Source organism: Gallinula chloropus, assembly GCF_964237585.1.
Source record: "Gallinula chloropus genome assembly, chromosome: Z".
NCBI classification, from domain to species: Eukaryota; Metazoa; Chordata; class Aves; order Gruiformes; family Rallidae; genus Gallinula; species Gallinula chloropus.
This window is the reverse complement of record NC_140089.1, coordinates 25,206,057-25,231,450: the sequence shown is the minus strand read 5'-3', so window position 1 is coordinate 25,231,450 and position 25,394 is coordinate 25,206,057.

The following is a 25,394-nucleotide window of genomic DNA, read 5'->3' as shown; positions in this document are numbered from 1 at the left end:
GAACAGCAGAGTTTAATTTATGCAAGTAGCCCTTAAAGCTCAAGACATCTGTTTAGGCATGGAACAAGACATTTGCCACTTTGAAATCCATCTAAATGAAGTTCCTGAAACCATAGTGATATATGCTGGAAAAGGATGTATTTGCATGCAAACATTATGTAGATCCTTATTGATAGATAGTTGTGCTTATAACATAACTAACAAATGTAATTTGTGTATATGTAATTTTTATATGATCATTGCTTATGACTTAGTTACTCAGTACCAATAATCATTCGTGATAATTTGTTTTTCCATTGTATGTTATATTAGAAGTTATACACCTGTTGAGATTAATCTAACCATAATCAAACACTTCCACCATCCTGATTTGAACAATTTCCTACAATTAGCATAAGAAACCAGACAGAAGACCCTTATCACTGTTCTTCTTAATGAATGTAATACACTGAATGTTACGAAGAGTCAGAAAAGATGGAGAACACCACCACTGGGACGGCCTGTTCGGATGGTCTCTAACAGCAGCTGGGACATGGAACCTGATGTTTCACCCCATCGTGAGTCTCCTACCTGTTGTTGTACTATGTTTGTTACTAATGATTGTTTTATACATCAGAATGTGGAAAACACAAAAATTGCACTGCATATGCTCTCCCCCACATGTAAATAGTATAACTTAGCCACATTTAATTAAATTTTAGCTAATTGACAGAAGCTAAAAAAACACACAAGGGCACAAAATTTCCTTCACAATTATGGTTCAATGACAGCATTATCTGCTTATAGTCATAGTGGCAAGAGACAACCACACTGCCACTCCATGGACAAGAAAAAATGGACTTTAGTCATGGGGTGGATTGTGGTGGTGTTACACTCCCTCCTGTCCCTGCCTTTAAGCTGCTTTGCACTTGGTGCAATTTCTCCCCCCCTTTCTCTGGGCTGCATACCTGAGCAGTAGGCCAGGTTAAGGCGTCCCCTTAATGCACCTGGTTCTTGCTTCCTTGGTAACAGTAACAGCCTGGTACATGTGTGCTCCAACCGTAACGTTCTTGTTCCATTGTTACTTGGGAACAATAGTGATAATTGATCATCTCCTGACAACCTGGTACACCTGTGTCCCAAAAAGGGGGGATATCAGAAAGTTCTGAGTCTGCGCAACTGATGGAATGTACCAGAATATTTAGTCATCCAAAGTGGGCTGGAGTGGAAAAATACCTGACAACAGTCAATTATCTTGGACCCTATAAATAGCGATATTAAGTGAGAACTGTTATAGCTCTCCTGGATCAAGCAGGCTAACACTGGCACCCCCAGCTGAACAGGTGAGAACTTTGTGAGTATCATCTGCCAGGGCAAAGCCAGACTTCTCTAGTCTTACCTATCACTCGTTGAGGGCTGCTGATGCACTGTGAGTACTCTAAACTCAAAGGGTGATATTTTAACTATAAGCTAGCTTCCAGCCTTCTTCTGATAGTCTCAGCTGTCACCTGTTGAGGAATGCTGATGCATTATTAGTATTTACTCTAAACTCAAAGAAGGAATTCCTAACTGAAAAATAGCTTCCTCCATCCAACTCTAAATAGTGTTTAAATACATATATTTGCCTTACTAGTGTGAGTGACATATATCACTGGGCCCAAATATTTATGTCTGTCTGTAACTTTTTGCCTTATGTTTTATTTTTTAATTTAACTTTGATTTAAGATATCTTACAGTATATCTTATACCTTTTGATTTTTTGACTTTGATTTAAGATACCTTATAGTAAGTTAGTGTGAATCTTGTAATCTTCAAATCTGTGATTAAGTTGCTGTTTTGATCATAATATATTTTATGACCTAAAATTAATTGATCATTAAGTGTGGCTAAAATTTTATCTTTGATTGACTAAATTGCAATCGTGTCCAACATGTTTCATCGATGACAAGGGGTTCTTTGTATATATGCACAAGAATTAAGGTGCTGGGAGGCTCAGGTATTATTGATGAGTGTATTCCAAGTATTGTGTTCAGCCCTTGCTACTGATAGTATGCTACAATGCAAAACAGCTGACATAAAAACTTATTCAAATAATTTTTTGCTGAGAACACCACTTTTGATAGGGTTTACCACATCACAATGTCTATGGCACAGAAAAAGGTTTCCAGAGGGCAAATACCCAATTCAGAAAAACATCTGCTCTCAGTGTCTGTCTCTCCATGAATCTTTCTAGATGCTCCTCTGGGAAGGCTGCAACATTTTCTGGACATGGCCTGTAAAGAAATTTATGGACAGTTATGAGGCTTCTCTTTTTCATGATATTCTACACAGAAGGGATTTGTAAGATAGAGAGCATCCCAGCAGAAGACTTTATGGGAGGTTATTTAGAAGACTGCTACACTCTGTTTGCGTTTTCCCCTTTTAAGCCTTGCCTATTTACTTGTGGATCTGTTCTAAGCTATGAAAAGCAACTTGCATAATATAAAGAGAAAGCAAACTTTTCCATCAGTCCGTAAGCCTCTGTGAAACAGTAAGTGGTTCAAAAACTGCTCGTCATAGGAGTGGAAGAGTGGGGATTACGTATTTATGATGGAGAGTCTCAATTAAGAGCCAGTGAAAACCAGGGATTGTGTGATGGCCCTGGGGACCCGCCATGACCTTCTCCTGAGGGTGGATGTTGTGAGTGGTTTCTCTGTGCAACAGGGGACTATGAAAGCAATACAGAGGTTGCAATTTTTTAGTTACACATGAAGTGTAAACATTTTGAAATACAGCTATGCTTTTCTAATAAATGGCATTATTGATGAAATTGTTCCTTGGCTGTGTTACACATTTGTTTATAAATAGCTCTTCCTGGATGTATTGGTTATGTTAAGAGTTTACCATATACTTCTACTTTTCTTTTGTATGGGCTATGGCTAAGGCTGAAGAAATTTGCAAAGGCTTAATTCTCTTTATTATATTGTATTTTATAATTATATGAGTTCTTAGACTTATGTAACGGATGCTTATAGTCTAGAGGAGAACCCAACATTTTTATTAACATAAATGCATGTATGAATAAATATTCTACGTGGAGAACAGATCTTACTACTTCTGGACTTGGTGAATAATATTTTACTTAATAAAAGGTGCGCTTACATCTTTCAGATAGCTTGTTGAGTAGGAAATCATTCAGCCAAGAAAGGTTATGTGAGTTCGGTTCATTAATCTGTGTGTTCATTATGAGTGTGTTTGTCTTGCTTCATGGTACATTTGGCTATGCATTAAACATAAGTTTGATGAATTGATAAGTTGTCCTTGTTTTGCTCCTATTTAAAAATGCAGTTAGCTAACTGGAGCACTGAATAAATATTATTTATATTACTACCATGATAGAGTTCAGGCTTCAGCCTGGTTTTCATTTGAGGTGCTATGCAGATTACTATGGTCATCTGTGTTTTATCTTGTGCTTATGACTAAAGAAAAAGAGTTTGGAAGGGGAAAAATGACATAGAAATTGGCAGTAAAATTGTACCCTAGTTCAGCTGTGAACTTAAAGCCTGTTGAGGTGCATGGGGCCTTCCACAGCCGTTATCAGATCCAGAGTGTTAATACATACATGCTAAGTAAATTTACCACAACTTGCCAGTTAGTGGGTGCAAACCAGAAATTTTCTGTATGTGTTCTGACCTTTGAGGAAAGCAGAACAGCGCATGTGGTAGGGTAAGGTAGGAGCTTAGCATTATGTATCCTCTCACTCACTTCTGTATTTGCTGGGGAATACAGAAAAAAATGTGAAGGAATTTGCCTGCAGAACTCTAGTGTAAAATTGTTGTGAGCCAGTATAGGCTGTTTGGATGTGGTTTCCTGTGAATGGATATAAATATATATTTATTATATTCTATATGTGTGTGTATGTATGTGTTATATATATATATGGAATATACATATATATAAAATTCTGAATTGCAGCACTGATGTGCTATATTTTGAACAAAGATTGGGTCTGTTTTATTATGAAATAAAACCCTATTAACTGTGTCATGTACAGACTTTTTTCCACTTCTGCTAATGTACCTACTTTTCTGTTGATATCCCAGGGCACACTGGTTTTGCAGGTGATCCCTAGCCCCAGCTCTGTCCTGAAGTGGAGCTGCCCTCCAGATGTTCACCTATTGCAGGTATGAGAATCACTGGTTAGGGTAAGAGTTTGTCTTGTGATCTTCTGAACTGTCTTATTACCTGATACATCACTTATCTGAAAAACTCCTCCCTCTTGCTTCTGGTAGCATCTCTTGGCTTCTGGAGATCAGCACAAAACAGGCCATAAATTTAGATAAGTACGTGTATAAATCACAGAATCACAAAACGTTAGGAGTTGGAAAGGACTTCAAAAGACCATCTAGTCCAGCCCCCCTGCCAGAGCAGGATCACCTACATTAAATCACACAGGAACGCATCCAGGTGGGGTTTGAATGTCTCCAGAGACAGAGATTCCACAACCTCTCTGGGTAGTCTGTCCCTGTGCTCTGTCACCCTCACAGTGAAAAAGTTTCTTCTTACATTCACATGGAACTTCCTATTCTCCAGCTTGCACCCATTGCCCATTGTCCAATTGCTGCCATCACTGCAAAGAGCCTAGCTCCATCCTCCTGACTCTCACCCTTTACATATTTATAGACATTAATGAGGCCACCCCTCAGTCTCCTCCAAGCTAAAGAGGCCCAGCTCCCTCAGCCTTTCCTCATAAGGAAGATGGTCCACTCCTCTAACCACCTTGGTGGCCCTGCACTGGGCTCTTTCAAGTAGGTCCCTATCCTTCCTGATCTGAGGGGCCCAGAACTGGACACAATATTCCAAGTGTGATCTCACCAGTGCAGAGTAGAGGGGGAGAAGGACCTCTCTTTACCTACTAACCACACCCCTTCTAATAGACCCCAGAATGCCATTGGCCTTCTTAGCCACGAGGGCACATGGCTGGCTCATGGTCATTCTGTAGTCCACCAGGACCCCCAGGTCCCTCTCACCTACACTGCTCTCCAACAGACCAGATCTGAACCTATACTAGTACCTGGGGTTGTTCTTCCCTAGATGCAAGACTCTAAACTTGCCCTTATTAAATCTCATCAAACTTCTCCCTGACCAACTCTCCAGCCTGTCCAGATCTTGCTGCATGTCAGCACAGCCCTTTGGTGTGTCAGCAATCCCTTCCACTTTTTGAGTATGTGGTTCTAATGATTTAAGCATTTGTAAATACTTTTGTAACTCTCTGAAGAAAAGCTTCATTATTATAGTTTCACAGGAAAATTCTCTTTCAGTAATTAAGTGATCAGACCTAATCAGAATTAAAATGAACCCAATGTTGTTTATTGCAGTCTCATTTCTTATGTACATCCAGACACTAAAAGAAAATAAATGATTTGCAAGCATTTCACTTCAATGTGGCACTCCATATATTAGCCACAGAATTGAAAACTTTGCATCTTCAACTTACAAAGGTCTGGTATCTGCCTTGGGCCAACTGATATGCACTTTTAACCCAAATATGTGTATTTATATACTGATAGAACAAAGTCTGCGTTCCAATAGATTGACATTTCTTTCTATGTCCTTATACTTTGACATTAATAAGAATTTAATGCATCTTTGAGCACTGCAGAATAAGAACATTGTTCATTTAGTTTTCCACAAATTAATTTGTATCAAGTAGAACTATACTTCTGTGTCCTGCCAGTGTTTGTGATGGTTCCCTGGTGATGAAGACACTGTTTACAGAGAAATATTGGTTCTTGCTTTAGTAAGACTTATTCAGTATTTCTATGTGTAATAAACGTCCTTGCTGCTCAAGCATTTTATGGAAGTAGTTGTATGTCGTAATAAAGGAATCACTCTTCAAGCTTCTTGGATATATAAGGTTATGCAACAAATATCACTCTACAAGTGCATAATAAATACCAGCTACTGATACAATTGCCTACATTTTGAAGAGAGAATTTTCTTTTTGTAAAGAAAAGAAAATTCTCTCCCACTGCTTTACAGGTCTAGAGGCTGCATGATAGCTTATTGGACTATTTTGAAATATGTAATAAAATCTAACTGGGTTCCAGTTTCCCTGAGATATCGGTTCTCATCTTATGCAGTGTTTGAGCTCTAAAGATTTCTCTCCTTGCAAATGGAATGCTGGTCTTTCTTCATTGTAATTAACAACAGTTGCAGATGAAAGGTCATAGTTTTATCTGTTTGGATTTAATTTTTTTTTTTAATTTCTCTGAAGTTTGATATTTTAAGACAATAAGTGGAATAACATATTCTGCTGGTAACACACAATCAATACATCAGGCTGTCAACATCCACAACCAGACAGATCATTTTGACAAAGGTTAAACCCCCTTGAGTTCCAACTAATCTCAGGTTCTTTGGGTGGTTGTGGGCTGCTGGTCTTAACTCCTGAGTTAGGTTCAATTAGGTGTTTTATTGTGACCAGGTCTTCACATTTCTTGGGAGCAGAATTAAGACTCAAAACAGAGTCAAGTGTCAAGTCACTTTACTTGGCCCACAACAAATGTGTAAGAGAAGGGGGAAAGAAAGGGAAAAGAGTGGAAAAGAGGAAGTGGAGGGGGAGAAGAGGAAGGTAGAGAAAAAAGAGAAGAGAGGGGGTATAGTTCTATTGGCAATTGTTAAGGCATATCTCTAGTCCCTTAGACAGGCTGCAATACTATCAACAATTCCTTGAGTACCTCAGCCTTCTTCATATTCTGAGGAGCCCTGTTTCCTGTATCATTCCAGAGGGGCCCCACATTTTTGCTTGTCTTCCCTCTATCGCTGATACACTTAGGGAAACTTTGCTTGTTGGTCTTGGAGTCCTTGGCCAGATTTAATTCTATGCGGGCTTTATCGTTCTTAACATGATCCCTGGCAGCTCTGATGGTTTCCCTGTATTTCTCCCAGGCTACCTGCCCTTCCTTCCACCTTCTTAAGCTTCCTTTTTGTATTTGAGTTTGTGCAGGATCTCTTTGTTCACCCATTGAGATAAGAAGATCCATGCATTCAAGATGATAAAAAAAACAGTCATTGAAATCTTACTGAGGTAGATGCGTAGTTTATCTGCAATGTATACAAGTCAAAAGCACAGCTGTCAACATTGCAGTCTTTTCATAAGGCAGTGACAACAAAAAAACCCCAGAACTGATTCAAAGATAAACTGAAATTGATTGAATATATGATGCAATGCTGATAAGGGATGAATTAGGGGAAAATGGCTAACTAAGCACATTAATAGCGAAGTGATAAAGTCACCCTGTTATTCTCTTTCCCTGAACATTTATGAAAACAATGTAAATGACAGTTTCATAAATAACACTCCATATTATTGTCATATATGAAACACAGGAGAAAACTTTTAATATTAACATTCAAGAAAGTATGTATGTGCCCCAGTCTTACTAAGTAACAGTGTTGTCATGAGATTATAGTTTAAATCTCTCCCATTCCTCAGAGATGAAATCTAGCGAAAGGCATGTTGAATCCTAAATCTTGTTAATTTTCCAGAAATAATGATTTGCTAGCCTCACAATTCTTAAAACATTAGGAATAATGTGATAACAGAAATGAGTTACAGCAAAGATAGATGAGAATATGTATGTGTTGCCTTTCCTTCAAAACATGCAGGAATCAAGGGAAGGGTACCGTAGTGCTGCTTGAGTCAACGTCACAGGTGTCCTTTAGATAACTTCAAGTTATATGCAATGGATAGGATAGGAAGTTATTTGCAGCTTCATTTTAAAAAAGCTTCCTATAGCAGCAACCCTTACTCCATACTAAAGTTAAGATTCTTAAAAAAAGCACCCTCAGGAGTTCATGCGCAGCAATGTGTATACAAATGCCATCGACATTGTTCATGAGAGGTGGCAAAATTTTCTTCCTTAAGCTGTCCAAAAATGTTTGCTTTTGTGTCTCTACACAGTCAAGACTGAACAGCAGCAGTGAATGAATGATTGCTTGAATTTGCATCCTTGACACTGTAAAGTCACATTTTGGGGTTCATAGGGGTGACAGGCATTAATATAGAAATGGTTATTCTTTCAATTGATGATTTTTTTAATGAAAATATAACTTGCATCTGGCCAGCTGCAAGTTATATTTTCATTATATATATATTTTCATTCTCAGAGAGAACCTATCTGTCAGTAAGGTTCTTAGAAACAACATCTGGTGGTATGTTAATTTACATCCCCGGCTTTTGCTACTTCCCATTACTGGTTAAAATTTAAAGGACTTCTAAGTGGAAAAAAGAGGGGTAAGAAGAGAGGGGTTTTTGATAGTCTGGAACAAGGCAAATAAAACCAAAAAGGCCTAAACAACTTCTTTTCAAAGTTTGTTTGATGTCTTACTAATTATGTCAGGATCTTCTGATCAGAGCTGTTCAATAACCACTGAATTAATTACTACTTGAATTTGAATAGCACAGGAGAAATATAGATGGTGTAGCTTACGTTCAGCATTGTCAAAATCCTTTGTGCAGGCAAAATATTATTAATGTAATAAATGCAAGATTTTTCTCTGTTTTTATTGTGAAATAGATGTACATGTCATTTTAACAATAAAAGTAGTAAGCTTACAATGTTCAGCTGTGCAGCCAGTGATGAGCTACTGAGGTTTTTATGTTCTATTTTTGTTCTAAGCAGATCAGTGCATTCCTATTTATTTCTATTTTAAAAGTCACCAGTTAATTTGAATACCTTTTTTGGATGATGACCCATTTGGTTGGCTTGCTTGTGAAGCAGGAATGGAAAATTGCAATTATTTTTTTCACTCAGTTCAGTTCTTTGTCCTTGATTTGCACCAATAGATGTGAATCAGTCATGCAGCATCGTCTGTAAGGTTAGTGATATGCTGCAGCTGCAAAACTCCTTGAGGCAAATGTATGGAGATGGAGCTAAAAACACCAGAGGATGAAATCATCATGAGACAACAGAGGTGGAAAATGAATGCTGGTCAGAATGGAAATATATGTTAAGAAATAGTACTCCAAAAGCAGGACAAAAAAAATCTAACATACTATTTGTGGATTAAAACTTTAGAAGCTTAAATGAGCCTTCGGGTGGTAGCAGTACAGTGGTGTGCATACCTAATTCTGCATGCCTTGAGGTGAACCTGCCAAGTGCAGAGCCTGAGCTAGTCTGTCCCAGAGCTGTGAAGAGCAGACAGCACCTGCTAAACCCCCGTGGTGCGTAGTTCCTTTGTCGCATCCACTTTGTTCCTCAGGCACACAAAACATCTTCTGATACCTTTAACAGGAGGTTCCTCTGGACATTTTAGTTGTTATTGGGGAGTTGTGGGAAGATATGAAAAAGACCTGGGATGCACACAGCTGAAGAGGAGAAGGACCTGGCTGTCCTGGTGGACAAGTTGCTCAATATGAGTGAACAGTGTGCTGCAGCAATCTGTAAAACCAACAGGATGCTGGGTTGCATCAACAATAGCATCCCGGCACAGATAAAGAAGTCAGCATTCTACTCTACTCAGTGCTTGTCAGGTCACACCTGGAATATTGTGTTCAGTTTTGGTCCTAACTACACAAAAAAGATGTGGACAGGCTGGAGAGGGTGCAGAGAACAACCAACAGGATGATCAAAGGCTGGGAAACCTGTCATGTGAAGAAAATTTGGTTTATTGAGCCTTGGGAAAAGAAGCCTGAGGGGAGACCTCATCACTATGTTTAGCACATTCCCTATTTACAAGGAGTCATATAGAAAAGATGAGAGGTAATGGGTGCAAGTTATTCCTAAAGGAAATTTTTTTCACACTGAGAACAATCAGCTGTTGGAATAATCATCCCAGGGAAGTGGTAGGTTTCCCAGAATTGGACATTTTTCAGATTTGGCTGGACCAGGCCATTTTGTCTAGGTGGTATTTTTTTCCAGATGGTGCTTTTATCTAGATGGAAAAGCTCCAAGAGAGGTTGGACCAGATGATCTCTGAGGTCCTTTCCAACCTGGTATTCTATGATTATGTGGTGTTGCTGCTCACTAAAGTTCTACTCTATTGATCACATTGTGTGTCTTCTAAAAATAGGCAGCCCTCAGAATCAATTAGCAGGAGTAGAATTTATTAAAATCATCTGAACAATGAATGTCAATGGCAGTAGAAAACAACTACAAATTCTAATTTACAAAATGCTGTAATGTCAAATATCTGTCAGTTAAGATGAATATAAGGATGATATGCTTTGCTGAGACAAAACAGAGACAAGCAAATAAGGTCTATTTCTTATTATAAAACTTCTTAAAGAGTGACAAGAAAATTGCTTAAAAAAGAATGGATGCTGGTCATTAATAGTCCATTTCATATAAACCTCAGGATCTTAAATAAGACATATGAGATATTTGATTAGTATAAATATACATTTTAGATGCTTCCTGAGTTATCATTACAACAGTGATTCGATTCTTTATTAAATTTTGTAATGTGATTCAGATTCTTCTACCCTCTATTCAATTGTATGTATACAATACAATATTTCACAAAAGTTCTAGATAAATGTCTGTGAATACTCTTTAGTTTGTAGTTACAGAATGCTCAAAGCTTGTAAGAAAGAACTTTCTGAGCTTCTATATTTTGAGTTTGGTCACCGCTTATCTCAGCTTGCTAGGAAATGCCCAGTGGGACCAGTTCTGGGTCCCACTGAGAGGCAGGGAACCTAAATAGCACTGCTGATGTCTATTATTGAGACATCAAGCCAAGGTTACAAATGTTAAGAAAATATACTGAAAAGTAATACTGGCTATGTTATAAAATCAAACCATGATTTAACCAAGCTTGGTTAAATCATCCAGAGACTTGCTAACACCAAGAAATGGCTGATAGAGTATATCAAATGACTATGATATACAGAATCGCACCAAACAATTCCGAACAAGTATATTAGTTCCTGGCTACGTGGTTTTCGGCTTTAGCAGGGCTCACAGAAGCATGTTATGTCTGAATATCACAATCTCACTAGTTATCCCAGAACAGGTGTACCAATAATTCTTCTGTGTTGAAAAATTCGTTAGGGCTATAGCTGATTCTAGATCATCAGAATGCTAGTTCCACCAGTAGATAAGTCTAAGGCATTGTGGTGAAATAATGTTTGTGTTTCAGTCCCCTTTTGTCATGATAGGCCCTATTTGTCTCTTTAAGACTGTATGTTTTTCACTGATGCTAACTTTTGGAGTCAACTGTTGTCTTTTCTGTGTTTGTCCCCTCAAATACATTACTAGTAACACACAGACTCTCCAGCAGAGAAAAGCAGCTGAAGAGAAGGCATGTTCACTTGAGTGAGCCTCAAGGACATTTCTCTTAGGCATAATAAATTGTTGCAGATCTAACTTATCTATCACTTTCAATGCTTGGTTTGTTTTTTCCTTTTGTGGTTTTTGTGTTTGGGTTTTTTTGGGGTTTTGTTTGTTTGTTTGTTTGATTCAAAGAAACTTGAAAGAAGTCTGTATGGATGGAATATGGCCATGTAACAATGAAACTGCAAATTCTTCATAAAGCAAACTCAAGTCTGTTAACAGTCATCTCAAATCATGGCTTTCTTTGATACACCCTCCCAAAGCAGTCCTAGTGACTTCCTCTCCCTGACCATAGTGTCAGAGCTGAGTTACCAACGGCCTCGCCCCAGTACTGCAGCTACTTGGGAAGGGATCCAGCTCCAATAGGGCAGCTGTGTGGCTGTGGGAAGCCCTGGACAGACATCTCAGCTTCCCTTCCCTTGGGATCTGAGCTGAGTTGTTGCCTGTGGTGTCTGCCTGAGCTACATTACAGGAATGCTGTGCCTAGTCCCTGACTTGCTGACCTGGCTCCCTCTTTTGACCTCAGAACTGCTTTGTTTCAGGGGCTGCTGTGGCAGACACAGTTCTCTTCACGACCTGGGTCATTACCTTGGCTCTAAATCACTCTCTGCATTCAGGTGTAGTGAACCCGTGCTCATCTCAGTGGATCGCTGCCTCTGCCATCCCTCTGACGCTTGGTCCTGGTTCACCTTCCCTTGTGGAGCAGCCTGCCCTTGCAGCTTCCTGACATGTGCATAGAAAATTGCCAATGAGAGCAAACTAGGCTAAAGAGGTGAACATCGTCTAGGAGAAGCAGAAGTGCTTATTAATACATTCTACTCAAGCATGTAGTCAGGAAAAGTAAAAGGAAAGAAGAGTGGCTTATATTTGGTTTTTTTTCTGACTTCTTTATTAGCACCTAGAAAGTAAAACATGTGTAGCTTGAAATATATTAATTTAACTTCTGATATTTTTTAGTCCTGTAGGATTTTTTGGCCTCTGGAAAAATGATTTGTAGACCTAGCTATTATATAAAAGAACAAAGTGAACTTTTTGTTTGGGCTTTTTCTTTAAATATTACATTTTTCCTCAGTTGAAGCTTCTAGAAGGTAAAGAAGGACCATTATACATGGAATATGCAGACTGAAATGTCATCCTTCATTTGAATTTAATCTTTGACATTTCCCTTTGAAAGAGACTGTGCTTGGATATTAACACATGTTGGCAGAGGTCTGCAGTAATTAATATGTACAAGAGAAGTTGCTAACAAAAACAAAAAAGGGAACAGCTTGCAAATATTAAACTCAAAAGGACCTTTGATATAACTGCTGATGACAATGCATGCTTACAGACAGAAAAACGGCATAAACACCATTGAAGGAAAAAGTGGGACTAGATTTGTCTTCTTAGTTTAAATACTCTTAAAATATAAGATGTGAATTTGAGCTGGCTAATCAAAATCGATGCCTATGGATATTAAGCCTGAGAGCAAAGGAAACTACTTATTTTTTTCTAAGGTTATAATAATCCCTTGCATTCCACAATTTCTGTTGAAGGTTCATTGAGGTTTCATGAGTAGTTTCTACACACCCAACAGGTGGATGAAGAATCAGGTTACCAGAAAACTGAGATGTCAGGAAGGGCAGTCCTGTGACTCTATTATAATGTTGGAGGGGGAAGGGAGGGCTGCTTCTTCATGCAGATATATACGTGATGACTACATATAGTAGAAATGCTCTTTTCTGAACAGTGAAACATATGTCAGAGGGTTCTCCAGGTCAGCTTTACAGAGATACCAAGGGTCTTAAATCCTTCCCAATGTCTTTTCCTGCATACCTTACTAATTCTCTAACTGAAATTGTATGCACATACATGCATATTCCTGTGCACATCTGATGGAAATAAGATATTTGTTTATCTGAGTTTGTCACAAGATTGCATGGATAAAGTTTCACTTACTCACAATGCAAGTTTTCTTCTGTGCATCCTCATAAACTCTGCAATGCTAATAGAGGGTAAGAGTCATGTGCACAAAATAATGTATTCCCTATTGGTATAAAATCCACCAAACTTGGAGGTTTTCCATGGAGCTCAATGGCTCTAGTTTTTTATGACTAATTTGTGTCTACTTTAGATCTAAGAGACAAATTGTGAGGCTGAGGCAAAGTACTGAGGTGGGCATTGGCACTGTGTTGGAAAAAAAGATGTGTGGCAGTGAACACTGCCATAGCCCAAGCAGTGAAGTTGTCTGTAACCCACATGTGACTTCAGTAGAAAAATACGGGAGGATTAACACCTACAGAGTGATTGATCCTCCTTCCCTTTTCATATAACCTCCTTGCAGTTGGATCTACTTCATTCTGTAGTCCCACCATAACCCTCACATCTGACTCTACCCTTCTTCAGCAGAGTCATCAGAGCTACCTGAGATGAGCTGAGATTTACCCTGTCGTTTTGATCCACATGATGCCTGCAGTGAGACAGCTGCTAGTGGAATGACTGGGAAACCAATCTAGATGTTTTCTTTTTTCCTGTTCTTTGGGTAAAATTAGAGATGAAGATAGCTATTAGAGCTATCTGTGAGTAAAATTGATATCAATTTTAGACTGGGACTGTAATGATAGTCATGACAACGATTGCTTGATTGTCTGAATATATCATTTAGAGACAAAGTAATTTTTTGGCAGCCCCCAAATGATCTGAAACAGATCAGTTTTTGCCCTTCAAAAATGATACAATACTAACAGAACTACTTATAATCTTTAATAAGAGTTCTTGTTATCAGAACTAATTTAAAAATAATTTCTAATCCCTTTATCCATTTTTAAGTTTGTAATCATTGTGCATGCTTTAAATTGATAAAGGATCTATAGCTCTCTGTTTTAGGGCTGGTTTGTTCTTGGCAAATTTCTATAAAGTGCACTTCCTCTCCCATGGGAATACAAATATAACTATCAAATATATGTCTGGATTAAAGTTCTACTGATCAGTTTATGAAGTTCAGTAAGAATAAAGCAAACAGTATGTACAAGCTGAGTAAGAAGACTCCTAGTTGCCCTGACCTATTCTGAAATGACCAATGTTGTCAGTGAGACTATTAGAAATAATTAGAAGGTCCACAGTCTATGCTAGGTATATTTGCAAGGAAAAAATATGAGTAGCAATGAGCACATTAAAGAAAAGTCCAGAAATGAGGCATTTAGAATATCTCATTGCTCAACATAAAAAGTGCACATTCAACCCTGAGCACTGAAGCCATTAACATGTCTGTAGGCATTAGACTTACAGATTAACTTTGTTAGCTAAACTACATGTTGGTATTGACCTGAAGGATTACAGTGATCATTTTATAGAGTGATCTTGTGATAGTGAAAGTGCGTTTATTACCATTCTGTCTTCTGTTATTTTGTTTCTGATGAAATCACAGATTAAGGACAATTGCATCAAGTGATTTAGATTCTTTCTGTGTCTATACAAGCTCAGTAAAAATACTCTGTGGTGCAGGAGGGTAGGCATGGGAATATATTCTTGTGTGCCCTTCCTCTAGGGAAATATCTGCTGTAGAAAAAAGAGCCAAACACATTTTGCATATTTTCCAGATGGGCTACAGCAGAACTACCTGATATATTTAGAGTTGTAGTTCCCTTTTGAAAAACTCTTTCCCTTTCCTCTTTTATGGAGTATGAACCTCACCTTGACTTTGTTTTTGGTTCCAACTCAGCTAATAAAAGATTATGCAAAGTAAAACAATGAGCAATGCAGAATGGATCACTGTAGGATTAGTTTTATTTTTTTAAATACAAAAGCAAATGTTGCACTATTATTTTGGAATCAGAGATACTTGGCAATGCAAACAGGAACAGAGAAAAACCTGGTAAACTGGTACACTCTTATGAAGACATCGGGAGGAGAAAAGATTCTGTATGACTGCAGATTCTACGTTTTTGCTCTTCTTTTCCCAAGTACAAATTTACACCTTACTAGTGTGCTAGAACTTATAAGTAACTTATAAGTAAGAAACATCAATCTGGAACAGAGTTCTTTTATTAAGTATTTTTGGAAGCAGAAGGAAAAAAAAATCCTTCCAAACCTAAAGGAACAAATGAAAGTATTTTGAGAAGTGGAGAAATTGTAAAGGTGTCAGGACTGAGCTTTTCCTGCTTAGTCTCTAATACAAACTGTAAACTTCTAATATGGACTATAAAGAAGCTTATTATTTGCCTAGTTGATATTTGATTGATCAGAAGGAGTATCTAGTAACCCCAAATTTATGGTGGAGCCCTAATGGGAATGTCCTTAATTTTCTGGATGGTGCAGAAAAATTCAAGCTTGATTGGCTTAATGGCTTAGACTGATGAAATGCTTAGAACCTTTTCTGAACTAGCAGTAAGTGTTCTTACTAGTTCTTACTCAAAGCAGGAAAATTGTATTACGAGATGTCATCAATTCAGTGAAAATTAGGTTGTAACTGGAAGTCAGCAAAGGAGGGTAGGAAAACTGGTTGTGGATGAAGTATGGCTGCTCCTAGGTGAAATGTTTGATTCAATCTGGATGTTTTTCTTGGTTATTGCTGTTGCAGTGTTCAAATACCTTTAAACTGATGATCATTTCCATGGCATAATATTACAGCCATATGGAAGTATTTAATCAATTGAAAAGTTATATTAACACAATGCCTTAGATCTTCACTGAAAATTTGTCTTTTGTGTTCCTTGTCCTACTAAGAAAATAAAGAAGTGGCATAGGTAATAGGTGTTTGCTTTCAGTTTCCTCTCTTGGCTTCAAGATAGGACCTAAGGTTTTTCAGATGATAAACATTGGCTGATATTCACAAATGCTTTTCCTGCACTGCTGTCTGTCTTGACTATAGGCATTGGCTCAACAGCTGTGAGGACTTCAGTGCTTATGACTTAGTTTTTCAGCAAAAAACAGTATCTGTGACCTCCTAATTTTATTTTACTCTTTTCTGAAAAATAATTTACCCATAATGATGTTTCTGTACCAGAGCAACTCAGGATCAATTGTTCAGTTGCCAGAGGTTTTCTTTCACTTAAGTTGGCAGCCTTCGGTTGGGAAGAGAAAAGAAATAAGGATATGAGACCTGAAGAGATGCAGGTGGAAGGCAGGCAGGGGAATGTGATGGAATGATGCTGCTAGTGAGTCCTGTCCTTGGTGCCCCAGCTTTTTAACAGCCTTCTGGCCACTGTGATTTCAGTTCCATGCTCTTTTGCCACTGGACCTAGCCTTGCCTCCACCTGATATCCTGGGAGTTTTGTTCCCATCTGTCCACTCTTTTTTCTTGATTAACCTCTGGGCAGCAGACAGTGTAAGCAGCACAGAATATGTTTGTTAAGTGAACGTGAAAAAATACTGCCAGGCTGATGGCTTTCTTGGCATGGTGCCTCGTGTTAGCAGTACCTCAGCAGGGAGGATGGCTGGGCTTTAAAATGGTTGAGTTTCTGGTCTGATCTCTCTACCACTTCTGTGCTGGTGGAATTGAGCTGGGAGTCTGTGTAGGAGTTGGGACGATTCAGACTCCTACTCTCTCCCATCTCTTGACACACTCTTATTGTGTCTCGACAGTTGCATTCAGAATTAGTTATTCGTCACTGCGTATTTCTTGTACTTTTTATTTCCCTCCAGTAAACTCCAGAGGCAAAGATCTGACTACAAATGTTCCCTCTTTGCTTTTGCCACCCTCTGAGCTGCAGTGCAAAGGGTTTATGCCTAGGAAAATGTCACTGTTGGGACTCAGATCCTGGAGCACCCTCCTTCCCTGTAGGCCTCATATGTAAACTCATGGAAAAACTGCACTGGGACGCACCTGGTACCCTACCACAGTGACAAGGTTTCCGTGGCACTGCTCTGTCCAGTTTTAGGTACATGGCTTAAAGAAAGGCATTGACAGGCTGGGAAGGTCACAAGCAGACATGATCCAGGGCAGAAGAGAGCACTGGGGATGTTCACCTTTTTGGCAAACATAAGATCTGTAGAACAATTAAGTGAAGTGCAGGACCTGACAGGATATGGTCTTTGCAGCTGCAGAACAGATGAATTTTGTCTGTTCTTCCTGCTGGTACAAGACGTAATGGGATGAACTCTATGGCAAGGACCATTCAGATTAGGCAGTAAGAAAAATTTTTTGGTGACAAACTGAGGGAGTGCTAGATGGATTGGTGCAGTTGGCCAGAGTCTCTGATTTGAGAACTTGTGAGAACAACCGAACAAGTGCCATTAGAGAGAGAAACAATAATAGTCTTGGAGAAGAACAATGGAGGGGAACCAAGGAAGTCACCCTGTCCTGGCTCATGGTTTTTTTAATGAGACCTGGCAGAAAGTGTCATGACAGAGAGACTGTGTCTGTAGCTCCCTTTCACAAAGTACTGGCTAGAAGCAGAGTAGATAAATGGTAGCCACATTTGGTACTAGTCTGGACTATGAAGGCATATAGCTGTATTTTATGTCTGCACTTTGCCACACAGAAAATCCTGATTATCCATGTATTTTTCAATTTTTAAGAGAGTATCTGAGACCAACTTTCTCTCTAACCCAAATTAGGGCACATCAGGGATAACGAAGACTTTCCATCCTGAGCCACCTTGCAAGTGGAATATATACTGACACAGAGGAGCAGCTTCAAAGAGAAATATCAAGAGTTACCGAGCTCACAACACGTCCGGTGATTAAAGTATTCCTTCTCCAGGGACTAGGTGGATAACAGTGCAGTCAGTTGAAAGAACATGAAGAAACGTCTTGGGTAAGTGTTGTAACTTACCAGCAATATCTTCTGATTTAATTTATCCTCTTTTGCTGTTGCTGTCATTCCTATGTTTGTTTCCAGATTTCTCTTTTACTCAGAAAACATATTGCTGATGCAGAGACCAGGAAACAGCTTTCCCATTCATCTGTTGCTATAATTTATAGAATATTTATGGTATTTTAAAATTTGTGTCTCTGTTTCCATGTTGTCTTTTTTTTACCCCCTATCTTTTAAAAAAAATTGCTAACTTTGGTGCACTTGAACTTTGAAGACGTGTAGTGGACAGAAATACTGCAACACCTTTGGCTTCATTACATCGCTACATGTTTGTGAGTACTGATTCTAGAGCAGCACTTATCAGCTGTTGCCTTTTTTTCAAAATATGTCAAAATACCAAATCCAATTAAATACAAAAAGGATGCAATAGAAAAAAAAGCTCAGGGTCATGAATTAAAAAAAACCCCACCAGAGTAGTACGGAACAAATGGCAGGACATAAATAGAGGGATGTGTACAACAGAAGACAATTGCTATTCTAGATTAGATGAATAATTAATCCAATCTAGTATTGTTTTAGATAGTGGCTTCTATGAGTGTTTCGGGGAAAATTTCCAGAAATCACTCAATGGATAGTTACTGGAATAACCATTTGTCTTCAAAACTAGGGGTTCAAATCTGCCTCATTTTGTTTGCAAATGAATCTTATGAATGATCTCATTAACCACATTGTAAAGACTTGGAATCTCACCAAGTGCCGGTTTTTGCTACCCTGGGGCCTGGAGTCCCAAACATCAACTAAGTTGTAGGAAAAAATTTATTTTTATCTGTTTTGTAATATACATGACTTTTTCTTGTCCCAGTCATTCACTGCTTTTACACCCATTCTCATTCCTTTCTCTAGTTAAGCAGTCCCAGTTTATTCCAGTGTATTTGCTTTGCCTTCAAGTGGACAAAGTCTGGTTTTTGCCTCCTGCGATCTGTAGCTTAACTGTGAATTCCTCTCTTTATGTGTCCCTTTGGGAGAGGTGTTGCTAGATTTGTACTGTCACATTAAATTGCTTCATATCAGACTTTACAGGGCAATATTTTCAGTATTTTACCTATCTTTGTTTTTTTGAATGCTTTCTTTTCTTGTCTTCATTTCTTTTCCTCACTGAACAGAGATGTTTTCAGTTATTTATCAATAAACCTTCACTGTTTTCCCTGATAGGTTAATTTAGAACAGTTTTTCTGTGTAATTTTTGTCTTTCTGCACTGTGATATCTCTTTTCCTTGATATATAACATTCATAAGTATTTTCTCAAAATTGTGTCTAATCCTAAATTAGAATTTTAATAGACAAGTTTATCCTGTCCCTGGACATGTCCTATTGTTTCATGCTGTCAGTCACAGCAATTGCCCCACTGAGGCTAGCAGCACTGGGTGACCATCTCTAGCCAAAACCAATGTTGTCTCCTCCAGAATACCCCAGCCTCAACACAGCCACTGCTGATTAGCACCCCCTGGTGCTCCTGCTGCATACGCTTCTGCTTCCCTGTGTTTTCCTTGGCACTGGGGCACATCTGCACGCTGTGGCCCCACATATGCCTGGAGCTTAAGACTCTTACTGCCTGTCAGTGCCCACAGTAAATGTGCCACAGGAGCATTTGTGGTTATAAGAAGCAATAATTTTCTAGAGGTCTGTGGGTAAAATGTTAGGGACTTCTCCACTGACAGAAATCCCTTGTATTGCCTAGCCTCTGACATCTCACCTTTTTTCGTGGAGCTGACAAGGGCTGGGTGGTCCTCAGCAAGGTGGTATTTCTCCCAGGTCTGTTGTAGTTACTGCTGATCCTTTCCCAGGAACTGATTGCTGCATGCTGTGAAGACAATATGCTCTCCGCTGTTTGGGTTAATGCTGGAGGGAACATGGGAGTTGGTGAGGTTTTCTAGTTGAAAGAAATCCATCTCTTGGTCTACACATGAGCTCTTTAATAATTTTCTAATCTTGCTAAATTCCAGCCTCTGGTGGGTGACTGAGAAATGTTTGCCAACATGCTGTCTGCTGCTGAGGCAGTGCAGGCTTGACTCCTGCAACAGGAATGACTGCGGGGACAGGATGCAAATGTAGCCAGGTCCTCTTCAGTGGGACAGGGGTTGTTGGCTAGAGGCAGATGCTTATCATAATACCCATTACCAAAAGAAAACTGGCTTTTAGTCTACATGCCGTTCCAGCTAATGAGGAACTACATGGTTGTATCTTTCCCCTCGGTAATGCAAAGTTGATTTATTTTTCCCAATTAATGCACAGCTTTTTGGATTAAAAGCAGTCTACTCTGTGTACTCTTCCTGCCAAGTACTTAAAATCCTAATTAGTGAGGCCTCTTAGGACATGATTCTTTTCTATCTGCACTACCACTATTCTGCTAAAATCTGTAATGTGGTAAGAATAGCCTGTGCTCCCTGTTCAGGACTTCCAAGAACACTTTGATCGTGATGCAAGAGATGTTTTGCCACCTTCGCTTTGGGCATTTATTCCTCTTTTTTGGACTCCATATTAGCCTTTTCAGCTTATCCAGTCTGATTCAGCACTTGCTTGTGATCTGTGTATCCTCTACTTGGTCCATCTCAACACTGATCTTTATCTAGATACATTTCAGGTATGCTTGCCAAAACTGTGCCTCTGCACATGCTCTTCATGCAGAGATGAGCATGGTGATGCTTTCTGCACATCTGTCACCAGATACTGGGATTGAGAAGAATACTATTATTTCCAATGCAGTCAGCTACCTACTCCTATCATTAATCTAATCTAATATGTAGTATTTAGGCAATCTTTTGTCCTGTTTTCATTGGAGATACAGTTAATTTTCTTTCCAATATCTGGTACAGGGCTGTGTCTTGGATAAAGGGTAAGAATAATGTTGGTAACACACTGATGTTTTGTTGCTGACAAGCAGCCAAGGACTTTTAGGCTTCTCACGCTGCCCTGACAATGAGAAAGTGGGGGGCACCATGAAGCTGAGAGGGGACACAGCCAGGACAGGTGACCCCCAACTGGCCACAGGGATATTCCACACCATATGATCCTTATGTAGCTGGGAGTGGGCTGGAAGGCAGTGTGGCTTGAGTTAGCTGAATAATGGCTTCCTTTGGTGAATAATTGTGCTGTGCATCACTTCTCTTGTATATTCTGTTATTATCATCATCTTCCTTTTCTGTTACATTATACTGTCTTTATCTCAACCAACAAGCTTTACTTTTTTTTTTTTTTCTTTTCACTTCTCTCCCCCATCTGGTGGTGGGGAGAGGATGAGCAAACAGCTGTGCGGTTGTTTTAGCTGCCCACCAGGTTAAACCACACCTTTTCAGCTTCTTTCCTTGATAAATATAACTGATATGCCAGAATGAAATGATATATTCATCCTGGCAGTTTAGTTAAAAACATAAGGTATTTCTGCCGTGGTCATCTACTGCTATTTACTTTTTTTTCCTTTAGCTTAACTTTCAGAAATGTGCAAGTTTACATTATAGCAATTTAGCAAGACTTAAGATTACCATCTTTTAATTTCAACTTTATTCAAGCAGAACACTTTTGCTGATGAACTTTAAAAGGAAAGAAGTAGTTATCATCATCATGCATTAACTGCAAAAAATATTTTGCTACAGCAGTAAACCACCTATAGAAATGTCATACCTGCAATGGGAGAAAAGAAGAAATTTTTTTTTCCTTTCAGTTTATTTAGCCAGTTCAGGAAAATTTCCACTAGCTCTTTTTTTTTTTTTTTACTACATGAGGTACCTAAGAACAACCAGCTTAATTCTTTAAGTATTATTTCTGCTATTAATCAATGATTTTCTATACAAAACATATTTTATAAGCTTCCTTTCTTCTTTAAATATCTGGCACAATTTAGGTGGCTTTCGTTAGTTAACATTTACGTAAACTATAGGTCTTTGCATTTTTAATTAATTTACCATTTCTGTCCCCATGTAGTTTCTCAGAAACCACAAGTTAAACAGTTTCTTTGTACATTTCTATTAACACAAAGATATTCCTGAATTAAGCAACGTAAAGCAAGCCATTTGGTAAAAATTGGACAACAACCAAAATTCAAGATACAAACTTCCAATAAACCAACTTATTTAGATCTAAAACAAAAAAAATTGCAAATAAGCTCAAAGCCAAATACAAAGCAGCAAAGGTGAAAAAGGAAGTACCCAAAGAAAATTCAGGGCTATGAAGAAATAAGTGAGAATGAATATTAACCAAGATAAAAAAATACAACATAATAGCAGAAGATGACATAAAAGCAGATTAGCTGGCCTAAAGTTAGGTTAACAGCAGTTAATAATAGCAAAGCTTGAGATTCCAGCAATAGTAGAGAAAATACAGCCCTCTGCCAAATTCCCAGAGGTAGAAATTCTCACAATCTGCTGATAAAGTGTTTCATAAGCAGCTTTTCGAAAACTGCACTTTCAGAATGGATAAGTATCAGCAAAGATAGAAGAAGAAGGATAAAGGGTCAGGCTTTGAGCTACGCTGCTGCTAGCTCACTGTTTCCAGGAGGCTTCTTACCAGACCCGCTGGTACTTAACACATTGGCAGCCACAGTGTTCCCCTTGTCCTTACCCAGCTGCTGCAGCTGGCAAAGCCAGACGAAAGCAGAGCAGCAGCCCCACAAGGTGCCAGGGAGGCAGGTGCTGTAGGGTGCATGGTTGGCCCATAGCAGGCTAGCAGCTGAGCAGCATGGGATCAGGGGAGACAAACTTTCCCTGGCACTTGTGGGGAAGGTGTGGAGCTTGCCCATTGAAGCTTGCTGAGTAGAAAGTGAAAAAACACACTTCTGTATGGCTGTCCTACATAAGTGTGTATTTATACATATATGACGATCATAGAATCATGGAATCATAGAATGGTCTGGGTTGGAAGGGACCCCAAGCATCACAGAGTTCCAATCCCCATGCGATAGGCAAGGGCCACCAATCACCAGGCCTGGATCTACACAAGGTTGCCCATCCAACCTGGCCTTGAACACCTCCAGGGATAGGGCATCTACCACCTCTCTGGGCAGCCTGTTCCAGCACCTCACCACTCTCTGTAAAAAACTTCCCCCTAACATCTAATCTAAACCTTCCTTCCTTTAGCTTTAATCCATTCCCCCTTGTCCTGCCATTGTCTACCCTTTTAAAGAGTTGATTCCCCTCCTGTTTGTATGTTCCCTTCAGGTACTGGAAGGCTGCAATGAGGTCCCCCCGCAGCCTTCTCTTCTCTTGGCTCAACAAGCCCAGCTCCCTCAACCTCTCTTCATAGGGCAGATGCTCCAGCCCTCTAATCATCTTTGTGGCCTCCTCTGAACCCTCTCCAACTGTTCTACATCTTTCTTGTATTGGGGGCCCCAGATCTGGACACAGGACTCCAGATGGGGCCTCACAAGGGCAGAGTAGAGAGGGACAATCACCTCCCTGTCCCTGCTGGCCACTCCTCTTCTGATGGAGCCCAGGATACCATTGGCCTTACGAGCTGCAAGAGCACACTCCTGGCTCATGTCAAGCTTCTCATCCACCAGAATCCCCAAAGTCCTTCTCAGCAGGGCTGCTCTCAAGGAGCTCTTCTCCCAGTCTGTATCTGTGTCTGGGATTCTTCTGGCTGAAGTGCAACACCTTACACTTGGCAGTGTTGAACCTCATTAGGTTCCCCCGGGCCCATCTTTCCAGCCTGTCAAGATCCCTCTGGATGGCTTCCTTTCCTTCTGGGGTGTCGATCACCCCACTCAGCTTGGTGACATCTGCAAACTTGCTGAGGGTGCACTCAATTCCATCATCAATGTCATTGATAAAGATGTTAAAGAGTACCAGTCTCAAGACAGACCCCAGGCCTCCACCTGGACATAGACCCATTGATGAGCTTTATTTCCTTTTTTCAGGATTTTATGTCTTTTACTGTTTAATGGCTCTGGTAACTCAGTTGCATAAACAGTCCATTATTAAATCACTTATATTTATTTTCTATCACCAGTACAATACCAGCCACCAATGAAAGACACAATCCTGCAGCATTTCCTTCCTCTGCTCATTAAAAGGTGGTAGAAGGTATACTGATGGAAGATCTGTTCTATCACTGGCTAAATAACTAAATATTAGTTACCTATTAAGTTTCACTACAATGTTGACATAATACTTAGTTTTTTTAAGGAAAAGCAACTAAAAAAGTACTGGCTGGTCAACTCAACTCTGATTCTTGGAATGATACAATTTTAAAAAAACGTTAATTTATTTTGTTACAAACAGGGGCTAATTTTTTGAATTAGGCAGTTCCAAAGTCAACAAGCCAAAAAAGCTAGCATGAGTATTTTTCAGATGTGATAGTCAGGGTAATAAGGTTTTCTTCTTTGTCATAGCAGATGGCTTAGTGAGGAACAAGGTAAAGCAAGATGTGACTTGTCCTGCCTTCATACCAAGCCCAAGAGTACTCTGCAAGGCACTCTTTACAGTAGTATAATGGATTTTATTTCTATATATAATGGGTAGGAAACCGGTTACTACCTGGGTGAAGACTTGAAGTGCTTTTGGTGGTCTCTCCCAGGTCTTGCTTTACTGGATAGTGCCACTAATGATTTCAGTCGCTGATGAGAGAATGCTTATAATGGAGACCACAAGCATGCAAGTCAGTAATAGCATGGTGCCAGCCTTAAAAAGTCAAATATTCTTCTGTGGTTCTTCACTGAGGCAGAGGATTGTGAGGAAGGAGGGGAAATAACAGTGCTGCTCTGTTTGGGACTACTCAAGTTCAACTGTAGGATGTGCTCCTTTTTGAATAAGCAAAAACACGGCAGAGTCATGAAGAGAGCAGCAGGAAGAGTTATGTTTGGGCAGCACTGCCAGCACCATAGAAGGTGTAATACGGGGAACAGTGACAGTTCCCTAAGCCCTCTGTGGGGAAGGACAGGAAGAAACTAACACAACGCGCAAGGAAGGACTCACATTTTGTAACAGCACCTGCTTTCTGACTGTAGGTATTGTTGATTTTACATAGGTGGGTAGGTTAGACAAACTGCTATCCGAAGTAGTCTGATGATGTGGCTTTTGCATGGAAAACCAGGTAATTCTTCATGCCATCTCTTCCTTAGCCCATTTCTTTCACTCTCTTATCCAATTCCCTCTAGTAGAGTAGTTACCCCCGTGAGCCTACCGCTTCAGTTTCAATTCTTTTACTTGGCTTTCTGTTCATCAGTCTCTACATAAAACAAATAAGCAGAATGGTAATCAATAAATATGTTAAAATTAAGCTCTTTTGCCTAGAAAGAATTGTGAAGTCAAAAGCTTTTACAAGAAATGCAGTTCATTATTTGGCAATGTACTTCTAAGGGAGCTTATACA